Raw genomic sequence first — 17,857 nt, 5'->3', positions numbered from 1 at the left:
AAAACTATACGCCTATCTTTTATAATTGAGGAATCAGACATGATAAGATATATTTTATTCAGAATTCCTATAATCAGATTACTTTGTAAATGTATTTTATCCGAAACTAATCGTGAATTCGTGACAAATAAATACAAATTTTGAAATTTGTAAATAAACCTAATCTAAAATTTTGCATACCGATGTGCGACTAAATAAGACTTGGTTGAAACTTGCATCGTAGAATTTGGTTGAATTTTTAATAAACGCATGTCCTCAAAGTAAGAAAGAGAATGCACAATTTTTAAATTGAATTATGGGGATTGTGCACCAGAGAATAATGTAACACATGAATTTTAAAACAATCAAAAGCGTAATTCTCAGCAACTGCAGATTTCCAAGAACGAAGCATTAGAATTCGTCTTCTCCTGAGAAAATACATAGGCTGCCTTTGGTTTCAATTTTTGCGTGTCGTAAAAAAGAATAATGACATTCAAGTAGCACTGTCATATTCATTAAATCGTATATATTCAGTTCAGACGGACTATTTGCACAAATTTCAAGTTCAAGAAAACAGTTAGCATTGTTAGTGAAATTTCAGTAATTGGATCAATATATAATTAAAGAAGGCATAAAAAATTAATTGTGATTTTTTTGGATTTAATTTTTTAGAAATGAATAATAAAGAAATTATAAATTGCAAATTACAAAATACAATTTTAAATCCATATAATCCATTTTAATCTTGTTTAAAGAATACTTGTTAAATCCATAATATACAAAATTCATTCATTTTTCTTAATTTTTTATTATAGATTCATGCCAGTTTGCTTGCCATTAAATCATTCAGATATAAAATACAAACACAAGCAAAATGATAAATAATAAACAGAGAATATGAATATGAATATGCATCAACGAAAAAATTTTCCTAGATAAAGAAATTTTCAAGCTGCTATATTATCAATCCTAACATGGCATAATGAATTGCCATGTTCGGATTGTTCCATGGATAACGCGAAATCATGGAACCATTTTTTTGTACTAATCAAACATGTGCTTTTGAAATTATTAATTGTATATTATTCGTAATTTTTTTTTACTCACCTATATGCAATTCAAGTTCTAAGGATTTATGGTGTGGAGGAACAGCCTGCACCGAAATTTTGATGTTCAATTGATTTTCATTTTTCCAAATCAATTTTTTTCATTGCCGATAGTAAAATAACTCGAGTCGGAATTAAAATGTGCTAGTAAAGAAATTTAAAAAATAGAAATAAACATTTTACAGATACTTCATTTTTAAAATTGTTCATTTCATCCAAATTAATTAATTAAATCTAGGTTTATAAGTTGATCATTCACTTCCATCTAGATGAATTGTCTTTTAGGAAATATAATTGATGACATGTTCCTAAAAAAATATTTTTATGCATTAAAAATATTATTATTTTTGCACATCTGATATTATTTTTTAAATAGATTTAAAATCATATTTTAAACCCCTTAATATAAGTAAATACATGGCATTTGGATGTCTGAAACCACTGCACAAAAGGAGATGATTCAAACGGATTTTATTATTTTGAATATAGCAACTATTCTATTTTGATATAGTAATTATTTATTTTAAACGAATAATGTCATAGAATTTAAAAAAAAACATAGTATGGATAAAAAGATTTTTATGGATTATTACATCAAAATTGATTATTTAATAGTTTGTTAATTTGTTGAAATGCTGTCAATTATTAAAATTCATACAAAACTTTTTAAAACTGGTATTCAAAAATTATATTTCTTGTTTAATGGACAAAATAAAGCTGTCACTTTATAACTTATATTTCCTTTGTTTATAAGCAAATATAAAGCAAAGGGGACTGTAATAAATTCGGTGGTCAGTTTAAGATTTCATGTTCATGTAAATTTAGAGAATTGCAATGAATTTAATTTATATAATAGTTATAATTTTATATAAATAAACTTTTTGTTTGTAAATGAGACTGGTATCACTCTCATTTTAAACCTTTTTATTTATTTTTGCGTAAATAAAATTGTTGCGCATAAGTATGGTAAGTCATTTATTTCGGGGCATTTTCTGCATGTTCAAGGGAATATTAGTTTCATTTAATTTAGCATTCCCCTTTTGAACGTACAATGGTTAGGAATAGGGATTTCACTTAATTGATACTTTTCTTTCCAAATTTACACTCCATACAAACAAGAAAGCTTTGTGGAATGTAAATTCATAGCTTGATATACTCAAGGTTTTAGACTTTATAAAATATATCAAATGTTTAGTGGAATTGCATCACTTACAAGCTGCTAAACCACCAGAACACTTAAATAAAATAAATACATAAATGATTGAAAACAGTGCTTTCTAATTCTCTATTAGTGCATATTCTCTAATAAACATTTTATCCCCCCCCCTCTCCATTGTCACAAAAAATTGTAGACCTTGTAAAAGGCCTTGGACGCTTGGAGAACTCTGATATTTATTTTCAATATCCCACATATGAGAGTTTCGCGCTTCGCTGTATGAAAAAATATAACTGGTACTTCTGCAATATTAAACAAAGGCTGTTCGTGAGAAATATCTACGAAACATCCAATTTTCCGATCAATAGTTGAGATGCTATTAATACAAAAATATCTGAAAATACAATATGTGTTTTAGATACCTGTTTTGGACCGATAAAATTTAAAATTTGACAAAGAACTATTAGATTTCAAGATGGCATACCATATTTTGCTCGCCCAAGTTTTTACGCTTTTCAATTATCGCACTTGCACGTAAATACACTGAAATATAATCATCCTTTAAGATTTAATATCAAATGTAATGCTTACCTACACGTTTCAGACGCTAAATCTCTGTACTAAACTGTATCTATTTACCTCTTTTCGTTTGGTATCGATCGGATTAGACTATATTCGGATAGCTGGGCAGACTTCTCTGAATGTATATCATGCACAATTTTCCAAAATTTTAGAAATTTGGTTCTAAGACCATATATCAAATTTCATCCATCTAGCTCACAGTATTTTTGAGGTATATTATTTGTTAGCACAGATAGGTATATAATTCCAAAACTATGATTTTTGAATTCAGAGTGGTTTGAAACGTATGGATTCGTCAAAAACCAGAGTTTGTATTCTTTCGACGGTTATAATACTTTATCTTCACATCCAAGAAAGGGCCACGGCGGCCTGGGGGAAGGCCTAGGCTTCGGAACTGGAGGGTATCAAGCTCGATACCTAAATCCATCGAAGAACTGTTATGTAAGCGGGCCTGGAGTACGCTAAATTCGTCTAGGGCAAATGTCCTCCTGCCCGTCTGGAGAGGAATTTGGTGATACCAACTCAACTGTCTCTCCATATGGCCACGGTTCAAAATTACGAGGACCATCCCAAAATAAACCTAGTGTTGTTTTAATGCGGGAACGTTAATTAAACTAAACTGGCATACAAGAAAGTAAAAAAAAAATCAATAAGTCCAGCTAAAGAATAAGAATGATATTTGATTAAGATTTTATTCTGAATTTCATTTAATTATTATTTTTATTCTTCTGCTCAAGAAAATTGAGAATACATTGGAAATAAATAGGAAAAAAAAAACGATTGCTTTGCGTTTGAAAAGTGAATTCTTTCCTTTTCAAGAATAATAAAAACGAACCCAGACAAAGAAAGAAAGAGTTTCGCATGAATCTAGATATCATTCTCTCTCTCTCTCTCTCACTCTCTCTTTTTTCTTTTCTTTTTTTTTTTTGATATATTTTGAGTTTTAGAAGCCAAAGTCTTTTTCAAGAAAAGTTGAAGCGCATTTGTCACAGAGAGATTTTCCTTATCACAACTGTGGCTCTTCGATTCAAGGCTTTCTGAAAGAAACAAAGAAAAAAAACTTTTCCCTCTTCAAAGCAACTTTTCTCAACATACTCTACTACATCACTGCTGCCCAAGGTTATGGCTTTGTATGTGTAAGTTATTTTTTCGGATTAGTTTTCTTTTAAATTGTATATTCTTTTATCTACATTGAAATCAATCATTGTTAGTGAATTAAGCATTAAAAAAGCATTCTTTTTTCTAATATATTTTTTTATGTTTATCAATAAAGTAAAAGAATCCAGCCAAGTGATGTATTCTGTCCACTTTATGAAGCATTCATTAATACAGTTTTTCTGTTACTGTTTCACAGTTGCAGCTAGTGAACTCAGAAATGAGTACAGATACATTTTTTTCTATACTTACTTAATGTCAGGTCTTCAAAATATTGCTGCCGAGAAATTCGAATGTTGAGGGAAGTTATTTTGTGGCAACTAATGTCTTGGACTACTTTTGGAAGTTAAAAAAATTGAAATTAACCAAATTTTTCTTCATAATACATATCAAAAGTAATGTAATATGTTCCAAATATCTCTGTGAAAATAAATTTCAATTTAAAACAAAGAAATCATAATAATATTGCTATATTACCATACGATATATAAAATTAATAAGTTATGCAAATATTATTATAAAAATGATATTTTTTTGTATTTAAAACTCAATACTCTTTTATAGCTCAATATAGCAATATTTTTTCTATCGAATTAATGCTTTCATTATCTTCAAAAACCAGATCATAGGGGATCATTCTCTGATTCAGCCCTAAATTGATCCGGGGGTGAATGAAGTCCGCCCCGTGAAAAGGGCTGAGACGCATGAGTTGCTAAGCGGGTAAACTAAGAGGCCTTGTCAATGGCAAGTGCAGCAACAGCAAAAGCATTTCAGAAAATGTTTTATTTTGTCCAGCCTTCAAATTCATGCTGCATCGAAATGCGAATGTCACTGGTAGTTGAAAGGTGGCAGGTAATGTCTTGGACCACTTTTGAAAGTTACAAAATTCAATTTAATCAAATTTTTATTCATAATTAATCCTAACTGGATCGATCGAACTTTTCGTTCCAAAAAACATTTGGAACGGAATATGCTCCAAATGTCTTACTGAAAATTATTTTCATTTTAAAGCAACGAAAACAATCAGGTTTTTTTCTCTTTTCAAATTCCTATATTACCAAAAAATAAATAAAATAAACAAGTTACGTAAAGATTATAATAACTAACTATTATTACTGACTATATATATATATATATATATATATATTATAATTAAATTGCAGTATCTTTAATTTTATATATATATAGCTGAATGTAGTAATATTTTTTCGGTAGGGTTTTCATTCTATTCATATTTTCAGAACTTGCTAAAAGTAAAGTAAATTAACGTAATAGTTCTTCCAAATGTTTGTAAAAAAAATTAACTCGTTTTTTTTTCGATCTTTATTTCATAAAGCTGCTTACAGCATAATTTTTCCTGTAGAGAGGAATGCTTTAATACTATTCATAAATCCAAAAATAAATCCTCCACCTTCATCAGTATATTTATGACTCCATACCTTAATTATTAAAGGGCAGAAACTTGTATTTACTAAGTACATTATTGTTTCCACTTGAAGAGAATGAGAAGCATAAAAAAATGCTGCTCTTCCTTATCAAGTTAATGATAGCCGTTTTATGATGGAGGGTAGGTACACTTGTTTGCTAGTCTTGAGATCTGATAAAATGAAGTATCCCTTGTTACGCTATAATGAGGATCCTTTTATAATGATTAAAGCCATAAGGAAGTGGTGCATTTTATGAGGGTAGAAGATGAAAAAAAATGCATACATGAGCGAAATTCTTGCATTTTTTTAGAGTGGATTGCAAAAAAATAATAATAAAGAGGATGAGCTAGACTAAACTAGGAGAAAAAATGAGCAACAACAATAGCTAGTCTGTTAATGCTCTCCTCATTTCACGTCTGAATTCTTCTGTATTCTCTCTTCCAAAAAAAAATATTTAAAAAAGTATTCCATTTTTATGCCATTCTTTCTTTTTTTCCATTTTTTTCTTTCTCCCTTTTTTTGTATCTTATAGGAAGGGGAAATGTCTTTCATTGTTGCACCTATGAGGAGTTTCCCCCCCCCCCTTTCGATCGCTATTTTCAAACCACAAGGCCCCTTATTCACTTCTATCATTTATACGGAAAGAAATAAATAACAAGAAAAAAACACCCATAAAATGAAGAAAAGAACAATAAAAACACAAACTTGAGGGAGTGTTTTCAGTTGATCATTGTTCTTTCAACAATGATATCAGTGTAGTAGTAACAAATTGTCCACAGGAAAAAAAATCCCCCATATCAGCTCGGCTATTGTCGTGGTTCCAATGACAAGGATCCACTTGGAAGCAATAGATGTTCACGATGTTGGGGGTGTTCCTTGAAATACGCAACCCCCTAGGCTCAAAGATATTACTTTTAGGGGGGAAATGACATTTTGAGATACTATCTGGAAGTCGCTTATTGCTGTGCCCGCAGTTGAGGGGAGGCATGACTAAAAGGTGAAGAGGTACGTAAAGCTGCGCATTTAGAAGATATAAGAGTAGAATAAAGTCTCTCAGGTTTTGTCTGGATATAATTTGGTTTTTATTATCATCATTGAAAAAATATAATTGTAGCTGTACAATCACAGTAAGTAAAATTACCAATTATCCAAATCAGAGGAATTCCTTTGTCCCTTTGTTGATAAATAGCCACCACTACTGTAGACTTTTATAATTCTCCAAGTATGCCAAAAACATTTAAAACGAGGAAAAAATCAACTGAAGTTGTGAATTTTCAATTCTTATGTAGAACTGTCGATCCAGGAAAAAAAGATATAACTGGGGTTGTACTATTACAGAAGTTAAAAAAGTCAATCATCCAAAGCAGCGTAATTTCTTTGCTCCTGTGTCATTACTATTGTAGAATTTTACCACTCTTCAAACATACAGAAAAAATTGGAAGAAAACAACGACAGCAGCAAAAATCCCCCTGCAGTTGTGAATTTTCAATCCTTATGTAGAGCTGTGCATTCAGAAGTTATAAGAATGTGAAGACCATGGAGTTTGCTGGGATAAAATTTTGTTTTTTTATTATCCTCATTGAAATTATATAACTGTGGTTGTACCGTAACGTTAGCTAAAAAAAATCAATCATCTAAATCATTGTAATTTATTTGTCCCTTTGCTGATATCCTGTCCCCCACTACTGTAGACTTTTGCTATTTTTTAAGCATGCAGAGGAAATTGTAGGCGACAAAAAATATCAACTGAAGTTGTGAATTTTCTAATTTTATGTATAACTGTGCATCTAGATGCTATAAGAAAAGAATATGAATATATAGGTTTTTGCTAGGATATAATTTTGTTTTTATTATCCTCATTGAAATCATATTACCTCGGATGTAACATTGTAGTAGCTAAGATATGTCAGTCTTCAAATCTGGCGTCAATTTGTTTTGTACTGAGTATGAGTTTCCACTATTATTTTAACTTTTTCACATTTTTCAAAAATGTAAAATTCCCTAAAAAAATGAAAACAATTATTTCTGATTTAAAAGCAAATAACTGATTACCTATTAGTAAAAGAAACATTCATATATCCTAATTATCTTTATTTATTTAATTTGCCCAAAGATTTTTTTAATATCGTATATCTATATTAAATACTAGCCGCCTTTGGCGACCAGCCGGTTCGCCAATCTTAATGTTCATTAAAATTTTCATAATTAAATATTTTATGCAATTCCTACTTTAATAGCTTCTTCATCAAAATATTTTAAAACTTCAAATTTTGATAGGCATATAATTCACTCATAATATTATAAACGCCTTCAGTCATAACGTAATATGTATCTCTCTCATTTTCTGTTGGCTCCCATAGAATTTATACTTTAAATTAAAGTGGAAAGGATTAATCTGCAATTAATATAATAATATTTTTTACTGAAACAAAGTATTTTTTTTTTTGTAATATGATTATTGAAAACAGTCACTGAGTGTTTAAACTTTATGGGCACTAAAGAATATCTTAATTAATTTATGTAATATTTCAAAAATTTGTCAACAAAATTTTCTCAGATTCATCATGACCAGATTGATTAATTAACAATGTTTAATTTTAAATGCATCAAACACTAAAAAAATAAATAAATAAAACGGATCGTTTAAAATAATTGGTTGAAAACAGGTTAAAAAAAACTACTTAAAAGACGATGGTCTTGAAACTATAAGCATACACAAAAAATATATAACTAACATAAATACACTTTAATTACAAAAGCATGCAACTAATCTAAAAATAATTTAAATCGTCCGTTGATATTGGTTGTCATGTCAACAATCAGAACACAATGCACATGCGTGAATTTACAACGCTAGTTACGGTAACGCAAATGCGTGAGTTTTTCTAAGCCAGTTGGGGTAACGCTATGCAGATTAGAAATTTTTATTTAGTTTATTCTGTTTTATTTTAATTCAAAAGTATTTCAGAATTAATCTGAAAGATCGATTAATTAACAATGTTTAATTTTAAATGCATCAAACATTACGAAAATAAACAGAATCCTTTGAAATAATTAGCCGAAAAATCTTAAGCCTAGCCTCATTACTGTTGGAAGAAAAAAAACTGAACTCTTACTCATTTGGTGGTAGGGAAAATGAATAATTTTTTGTCGAGAAAGTTAGCTTTTAATTAATAATTAAAATTCTAATTAAAAATTCAAAAAAAACGGGAACCCAGGTGCACATTCCCGACCTCTAAGGTATACATGTACCAAATTTGGTAGCTGTAGATCAAATGGTCTTTTCTGTGGAGCGTCAACACACACACACACACACATTGAACTTTATATATAAGTATAGATGTTTTTTTAAAGCAAGCGAAGAGGGGAAAAAAACTATTCTAAAAAATTGGGTAAAGCAGGTGTTCTTATTAAATAAGTAATTTTAAAAAAAATGAAACGAAAAAGGAGAAAAGTTATTCTATGAAATTGTGTAAAGCAGATGTTCTGTCTTAGAAACTTCTTTTCCCTTTCCAGCTGTGTTGCCATAGAAACCGGCGCACAGCTGTTTACACGTTTGTGTTTATCTATTCAGATTTTATAACATCTAATCAGAGTAACTGTGAATATCAGTGTGTCCGTGTTCGTCAATAAATGTTAATTTTTTTAATAACATGATTAACGAAAACAGAGTCACTGAGCATTTAAACCTTATGGGAACTAAAAAATATCTTTCTTAATTTATGTAATATCTCAAGAATTTGTCGACCAGCCGGTTCGCCAATCTTAATGTTCGTTCAATTTTTTATATTTAAATATTTTATGCAATTCCTACTTTAATAGCTTATTCATCAAAATATTTTAAAACTTCAAATTTTGATAGTCATATAATTCACTCATAATATTATAAAGGCCTTCAGTCATAACGTAATATGTATCTCTCTAATTTTCTGTTTGCACCCGTAGAATTTATGCTTTAAATTAAAGTGGAAATAATTAATCTGCAATTAATATAATAATATTTTTTACTGAAACAAAGAAGTTTTTTATAATCTGATTAATGAAAATAGAGTCACTCAGCGTTTAAACTTTATGGGCACTAAAGAATATCTTTTTCAATTTACGTATTATCTCAAGAATTTGTCAACAAAATTTTCTTAGATTCATCATGAGCAGATCGATTCATTAACAATATTTACTTTTAAATGCATCAAACACTAAGAAAATGAAACGAATCGTTTAAAATAGACGGTTTAAAACAGGTTTTAAAAAAACTACTTAAAAAACGATGCACATAAAACTATAAGCATATACAAAAAATATATAACTAACATAAATACATTTTAATTACAAAAGCTTGCAACGAACCTAAAAAAAATTTAAATCCAGTCCGCATCCGTTGATAATAATTCGTCAACACAATGCGGAAGAACACAAAGCGCATGCGTGAATTTTCAACGCCAGTTACGTAACGCAAATACGTGATTTTTTTTCTACGCCAGTTGGGGTAACGCTATGCGGATTAGAAATTTTTAATTTCCTTTATTCTGTTTTATTTTAATTCAAAAGTACTTCAGAATGAATCTGAAGGGTCGATTAATTAACAATGTTTAATTTTAAATGCATCAAACATTAAGAAAATAAACAGAATTGTTTGAAATAATCCGCCGAAAAATACTAACCCTAGCCTCATTACTGATGGGAGAAAAAAAAAAAAAAAAAAAACGGAAGCCTTACTCATTTGGCGGTGGCGAAAATGGAAGATTTTTTTGGCGGGAAAGTTAGTTTTTAATTAATAATTAAAATTTCAAAAAAAGGGACCCCCCAGGTGCACATTCCCGACCTCTAAGGTATACATGTACCAAATGTGATAGCTGTATGTCAAATGACCTGGCCTATAGAGCGCCAACACACACACACACTCACATTGAGCTTTATTATAAGTGTAGATTAAATGAATATGCTCAATATGTAACTGATGTAGCTTAAACCTTCTTAAATTTAGAAAATTTAGAATTTATGTCTTTGGGAAAATTATTTACTTTTCGAATTTCTCAATTATTGTTATTTATCTCTATCTTTTAAGGAGTTTTAAAAAAATAAATGATCAAAAGATCAATATTGATAAAGAAATATTAGATTATTATCATTCAAACCATGGTAGTCAAATAAAAAATAAGAATATTTCTGCCGTTTTTTTTAATATTTATTTTTTTACACAATTTATGTTTCTACTTCAGAGCTATTCGATACAACTGAAAATCAAGATATGTCCTTTTTACAAATTCTAAATTTATAAATTTATATAATTTCAATTCAATATCTTGCTCAAATTGGTTAGAAAAACTACATCATTCAAATATCACATTTAGAGATTGATTATATAGAGGATATTAAAAATATGGAACAATGATAATTTAGATGGTACGCAGACAGAAATTTTTATTATCATTAAAAAAAATTACGTAAAATGTACTCTTCTATCAACTATTTTCTTTCTGTGAGCAAATTGTTTTCCACACATGTTAATATGAATACTTTAAGAGTTCAATCCAAAATTTGTAGTATTATTTGTAGTAAGCTATTAGTTAAAATATTTGGTTGATAAAATTCAACTCATAAATTTTAAATAAAAACAATGCATATTTAGTTTTTTTCCCCAAAATTCAAACCTAATCACCACCGAAAGTATGAGAATAAACTCTGAACTTATTTTTTAATACTGTTAATTTAGAAATTATAATATAGGAAAGGACGGAAAACAATGTGAAATGATATTATGAAAAGTAGAAATATTTTACCGTAATTTTCAAGAAAAAAAAAAGATATTTATAGCTAGAGTTTCAGAAATAAAATAATTCATATATATGCACATATATGTATGTAGGTACTTCATTAATATATTGAATTGTTTCTCAATATGTATTCACAGCATACTCAATATGTAGGGAAAGTTTGTAAACATAGATAGCACACAAGCTGTTGATAGAGTCTCTATATGTTTTCTACATCACTCATTTCTATGTAGTTGGACATCAGAAGTGAATAAATATAATAATTTGGGCTTAAATGATCAAAATATATTTAAGATGAATCGAATTTACAGCTTTTAAAAAAATGCTGATTACGTCATTCAGCTTGATAATTTCAGTTTTTTCTTAAAATTGATGGGTGTTATTGAAAGTATGCACTTTCCTTTTATGGCATAAGAAATTAGGTACTGCTAAAGAGTATTTTGTGTCATTATATTCTCTCTGTTTGTTTTCTTTTGAATTTTTTTATATGTAACACTTTTTTGGCCACCGTTGATTTATGTTGTTAATTGACACAATCAATCATTAAATATGCTATTAAAATTTTTGTGTATGAAATTGCATTCATTTGTGCTTTTATAAAAATTGCCAAATTTTATAAATTTGCAAAACCTAAACTTACTTCATTTTCTTTTTGAAATTATTGTAATTCTTTTTGAATCAGTGGTATATTTGAGTGGTATATTTTTGCTCTGAAAAGCAAACTGATGTTTTGTTACCATGACTCCTTTTGTTGAATATTGAATGAAAAAAAGTCCTCATATTGTTGTTTTTAAGAAATGATGCAGAAGCTCTATTCAAATATGCGTGAAAAGTTTTAAAAAAAGCAATAAAATTGGAATTACTGCGCATGAAATTCCAACCTCCTATTCACATTTCCTTCCTAGAAACTTCTTTTTTGTTTTTAAGCAAACACTATTGTAATATGGTATTCCAAATCTAATTTAAAAAATACCAAAAAAAAAAAAAAAATTAAAACCGGAAAGCGTAGGAAATTTAAGATGCCTTTGAATTGACAACTAAAGTTAATGTCTAGATATTTTGAGATTCTGAAATTAAAATATACTGGCAGTTCGGTTAGATATTTAAATGAAAGAAATAATCCCTTTCTCTTTAGGTTTACGGTACATCAAGAAATAATCACTCCACTTCAGTGTGCAGCTCATAAAGGTATAAAGTGATTTTTAAAACAGCACTTTTCAATACAATAGCTTCAGGCGTCATTCTTCAACATGAACTTTTTTATCTTTCCAAATAACTCCCCATAAGCTTTAGTATATTCTGTCAGGATTTTTATCTCTTTTTTCCCCCTTCATCTCCAGTTTTCTTAGAGGAGCTCAGACCGTCATCATATCCATCCATCATAGTGTTATCCTTTTTTAATGTCTCCCATCATTGAAGCGGTTTTAATCTGCAAACTCCCTTTTCTCGTCGTTTGAGGCTTTCATTCTTTATTTTATTCGTCGTCATTCCCTGGCGGAGATCTTATTTTTTAAGCATCTATTAGAGCATCAATTTCATTTCCATTTTCCTTCATCATAATTCCCCGGCAGGAATTTCATATGCGTCTTTTTTTTCTGCAAATGTTCCATATCATAGGTTCAGGCTCTGCTTGATTCATTGATTGAAAAGGATTCTTTCACTCTTTGGAACAAGTTTGACTGGTAAAGATTTTCTAAAGGATTCCGAATTGAAATTAGAAATTATTTAATATATTCATCTGAAGAAAAAAATACTCACATTGAGACTTTAATAATACGTACATTTCTCATTTAAATTCTTCAGTAATTCAATTCTTTTTTACTGGTTCCACAATGACCCCCTTTGACTGGTCAGGTATTTTTATAAAATTCTGAATCTAAACTAAAAGTGTTGTTTCCGTGGCACAAATGTATTTGCCCAGTTTACCATTTTTTCTTGTTTCAAATTAAAAATTGAATCGAATAAAATGAAAAAAAGAAATGAATTAAATAAAAAAATGAAATGAATAAAATTGAAAAAATGTATATATTAAATAATTATAAATTATTTATTATATTCATCTGAAAAAAATACGCACACTGGAACTTTAGTAATACGTACATTTGTCATTTGAATTCTTCAGTAATTCGATTTTTTTAACTGGTTCCTTAATGGTCCCCTTTGATTGGGCAGGTATTTTATATAAAATTCTAAATCCAAACTAAAAATTTTATTTCCTTCGACCTGTCTCTGACGTGTTTGCCATTTTTTTTTTGTTTCAAATTAAAAATTGAATCGAATGAAATAAAAAAAAAGAATTGAATAAAATAAAAAAAAAAGAATTGAATAAAATAAAAAAAAATAAAATGAATAAAATTGAAGAAAATGAATATATTAAATAATTATAAATTATTTTTTATATTCATCTGAAGAAAAAATACGCACAGTTGAATTTTAGTAATACGTACATTTGTCATTTGAATTCTTCAGTAATTCGATTTTTTTTTACTGGTCTCTTAATAATCGCTTTTAACTCTGATAGGTATTTTTATAAAATTCTAAATCAAAACTAAAAGTTATGTTTCCTTTGTACAAATAAGTTTGCCCTGTTTGCCATTTTTTTTTGTTTCATATTTAAAAAATTATTTATCCATATCAAAAATTTAGAAGACATTAAAATTAAAATTGCTCTTCAAATACACATTAAATCTAACAATTAAATTTACTAGAGGTGGATCGTTTGAAGCTGCTTCATTGTTTCAATCGTCATCTGTTTTTTTAATTTCAAAATATACAAGAGTATGAATTTCATTTTCGTTTATTTATGTTATAGTTACTCAAAATGAATTTGACATCTTCATTTATTTATGTTATAGTTACTCAAAATGAATTTGACATCTTCATTTATTTATTTTTTTATTTATATTCTTATTTGCTTATTTTTTTTTATTTCTATTGAATGTAGCACATCGAATGATTGAGGCCATATTGGTTCATTGACTGGGAACAATTGTTTTTTCCCCAAAAGTAATTTATTTTCTGCTAAATGTTTTTAATTAAAATTAAAAATTATTCATTAACCTTTTATTGAAGATAAACTGCACACAGAAACTCCGTTGTTGGAAAGGTTTCGATAGAATTTCACAGAAATTCGCAATTTTTCTCTGGCATATAAATTTGAAATTAATTACAGTGTTTTATTTTGGTAATGGTAAAGTCAAAATTAAAAATAATAAAAGATTGATTTTTAATACTTGAATTATTGCTAAATCTCTCATTTCAGTAGAGGATTTTACTGCTTGTATTTCGTTTAAAATAAAAAAAAAAGCAATTTACAACTTTAAAAATTTTTAGATTGCATTAGATCTGGATTATTTTTTTTATTTTAAAATTTTATTCTATTCATTGTATTATAAATTATTATTTTACAAATAATATCTATATTTTGAAATTATTTTTATTTATTGAATATTTCATTTTTTAAAATTATTTTATAGATTACATTACCTAATATTTATATATTATTGATTTATTATTTAATAAACTGTTAATGCTAAAAGTAAATAATGTCGGCTAGTCCATTTGAAAAAAAAAATGAAATGAATGCAATTCAAATTTAATAGTATTGAAATCTGAAACCTTTAACATTAACATTGCAATGTTATATAAGAGATAAAATATTTTTAATTTGTAATATTAAAATTATTTGGTCCATTAGGAATTTAAAGATTATTTGAGAACTCATAATAGATTTCATGCCGAAATAATCAAATAAGAAAAACAGGAGACAATACCCAACTTCGTATATAGTTTTAATTTTTTTAGAATAATTTTAAAATAAAATAAGTATTAAAAACGAAAAAAGAAATCTACTGTAACTTTCTAAAATTCTGTTTCATTTTTTGTATCAGTGCTGAATCAAATTACGAGGAATTTTATTTGACTTATATTTAAAACAAATTCTTTTCATTTATATTCGTTCCTGTAGTGCGAAAAAATTTTCAGACGAATCTCCATGAAAGAAAAGAGAAAAAAAAATCTAGAAGCATCTTTAGTTTATTTTGCGTTAGTTTTCTTCTTCCAATTTTGTCTTCACTGCAGTAGATAATATGCATAAAAAAACTACTTTAGACGGAAAAAGTTTTTTTTTATTATTATTATATCTACGCACTTTCAAATTAGAGAATAAATGGATTAGTTTTTTTTTTACTAACCTTTCCACAGAATTAATAAGATTACAGCTGCTAGCGAAAGCATTCATTTTGAAGAAAAGAAAGTGGTTAAATTTTTTCACACAACTTCGGAGGCAAAACGCGGCTTCTTAGAAGGCGAATTGCGTTTAGAAAGAAATTAAAAATGAGAAAATACCTTATGCATTTAATATATCTTAAGCGAAGCCGCATCCTTAATGTCCCTAATACAAGTATTTGGAATAAACCTTTAAACTAAGTCTTAATCAATACGTTATACTTAGTTATACAATATATTCTAAAATATTTAAAAGGTAGTCGTCAATTCTTAAACGGCCTTAATTAGAAACTACTTTATAAGCGTGAAAAGAGAAAAATGGTCTAAAAGAAATGAGTTTGAAATTAATGAAACTACTACAGGGAAGTCATAAAAAACTTGCTGTGTTTACAGGATTTGTAGCTAAAACTAATGAAAAGAATGGAGCCACATTTGTATAAAGGATGTGGAATAAACAGAGAAAAGAATTCTAAAAAAAAATTACTACATTTTTTTAGAGCTTCTATGTTAAGAGTTTTATGAGCTCTAGTTTCACCAATAAAAATAACTCAGATAAAGCAAATTCCAAATTAAATAAAACTCAGTTGTCAATCAGAGATTTAGTGATTGAATGTTACCTAGGTTATGTACCTTTTATAAAAGGAATTAATAGCACTGCTATCAAATACGCCAAACGTTTTCCTATCGGTAGATTTTCGTTCTAAAATTTCATTACAGATTTTATTTCTCAATGTCCGCCATAACGTGTATAAGAAATTTGTTTCATTATGTTCTTTAAATTTATCTACTGACTCATCAATCACGAAAATAAATTTTGAGATCCATTTGAAATAAACTGTGCATTTTTAAGTTTTAATATTATCTTGTGCACTAAAAAAATTATAATGACTGTTCAATAATGAATGAGAAAGTTAGAAGATATTTACAGCATCACAAAACATTTTCCGCAGTTGTTCAAATACCTTAAATTTAAATCTACTATTCCGACCCGCCCGAAGGCACACGGAAAAATTTGAATAACCGAATCTCCGCAACAGCAACAATGGCGGAGACTGTGCTTGAGTCCTAAGGGCATTACTGGCCAAGGTACAACCCTTCCCTTGGGAAGTTCGTCCCATCGTCGATGGGAGGAGCCGACTCCACCTTTTTCTGTGTCCACCAGGGTAGAGAGAACCAACCACCATGCAGAGAACTTCTCAACTCTCACCTTCTCTTCCGAAAAGTAAGTATAAAATAAGAGTTGTAACCAAAAAATTCCTCTCTACGTTATAATAAAAGTGTTTTTGGTCCTGGATAAATGTTTATTAATATTATAAATGCAATACTTGTAAATTAAAATGTAAATGTCTCATGAAGAGAAACAGCATTTATTGTATCTTAATGGCATTCATTGCTACGAAAGATAACCAAATTAAAAAGTACAATACACACTTATTTAACTATCCTTCTTTTACCCTTGGATAAACATAATCACAGTAACAGAATAATATGTTAGGTATTTATCTGCGTTAAGTCCCTGGAATAAGAAAGAAGCATTCTAAAATATTAACAAATATATTTTGTAAAACGTTTAATTAATTTTTTTTCGAGCATTTAAACCAATGAAAGCAATTTCAATATAAAATGGTTGCATCACACAATAACTCCTCTGCTCCCTTGAAAAATGTAAAAGCTGTCAAATATTGTATTCATCTCAGTGAGATATTAACCCTTCTTTGCATGAGCTTTTTTTTTCTTTTTTTGTGAAATAAATCAGCGTGATATCCATGCTCTATATTAAAGGAAAAATGTTTTAAAAATCCTAGTACAAATACATAATATAAAGTAATTAAAAAACAGTATGATGGAAATATCCATAATTATTCAATTTTTACATGTTAAGATCAGTACAAAATCTTCAATGTTCTTGTCTTTCCTCATTATCGTTTTTAATAGCAAAGAAGTCTCAGATAAGTTATACTAAGTATTCAAGAAATCGCACGTTTCTTCCAACCACAGCAAACAGCGTAATGACAAGTTCAACTCCGCTATAATGATTGTGACATTTGATTTTTTTTTTTGACAGGTACGTTCCTTATTACGTAATAGTAGTGAAAAAAGTTGCCAACAACATCCAATTTATAGTACACCTGTTTTGAGTACAATTTTTTGTTCACTAAAGGTTCACGAAATGTCACCATCATCATGTAAAGAAGGGTTAATTTGCTGAAGTGAAATGACGCTTACCATTTATGAATCATCAAATAAATCATTTTCATTCGGTAATGAATAAATATTTCTTTGCAAAACAATGCAGCACTAACCATTTTTCAGTCTGAGCTGCATATCATTCGACGGAACAAAACAGAAGAATATCAATAACAAACTCGTTTATCACAAAGAAATGGGAAACATTACAAATTCTCCTGCCACTGCCGGTATTTCTCTGCCCGTGTCTTCCTTTTTATGCAT

General features: G+C 28.5%; 1 long non-coding RNA gene across 2 annotated transcripts; it reads left to right on the top strand.

Annotated features, from left to right (window-relative positions):
* The first annotated feature begins 2,774 nt into the window (after positions 1–2,774).
* On the top strand, positions 2,775–16,622 carry LOC129963789 (uncharacterized). 2 transcript variants are annotated; one of them, XR_008784016.1, is made up of 3 exons: positions 2,775–3,959; positions 14,124–14,185; positions 16,444–16,622. It is a non-coding gene; the product is annotated as an uncharacterized LOC129963789 (long non-coding RNA). The 2 variants fall into 2 exon arrangements; XR_008784017.1 differs by having other exon boundaries at positions 16,357–16,622.
* Positions 16,623–17,857: the final 1,235 nt, after the last annotated feature.

This window comes from Argiope bruennichi, chromosome 3 (assembly GCF_947563725.1).
Source record: "Argiope bruennichi chromosome 3, qqArgBrue1.1, whole genome shotgun sequence".
NCBI classification, from domain to species: domain Eukaryota; kingdom Metazoa; phylum Arthropoda; class Arachnida; order Araneae; family Araneidae; genus Argiope; species Argiope bruennichi.
The sequence above is the reverse complement of the archived record's forward strand: the minus strand, read 5'-3'. Positions and strand labels throughout refer to the sequence as shown.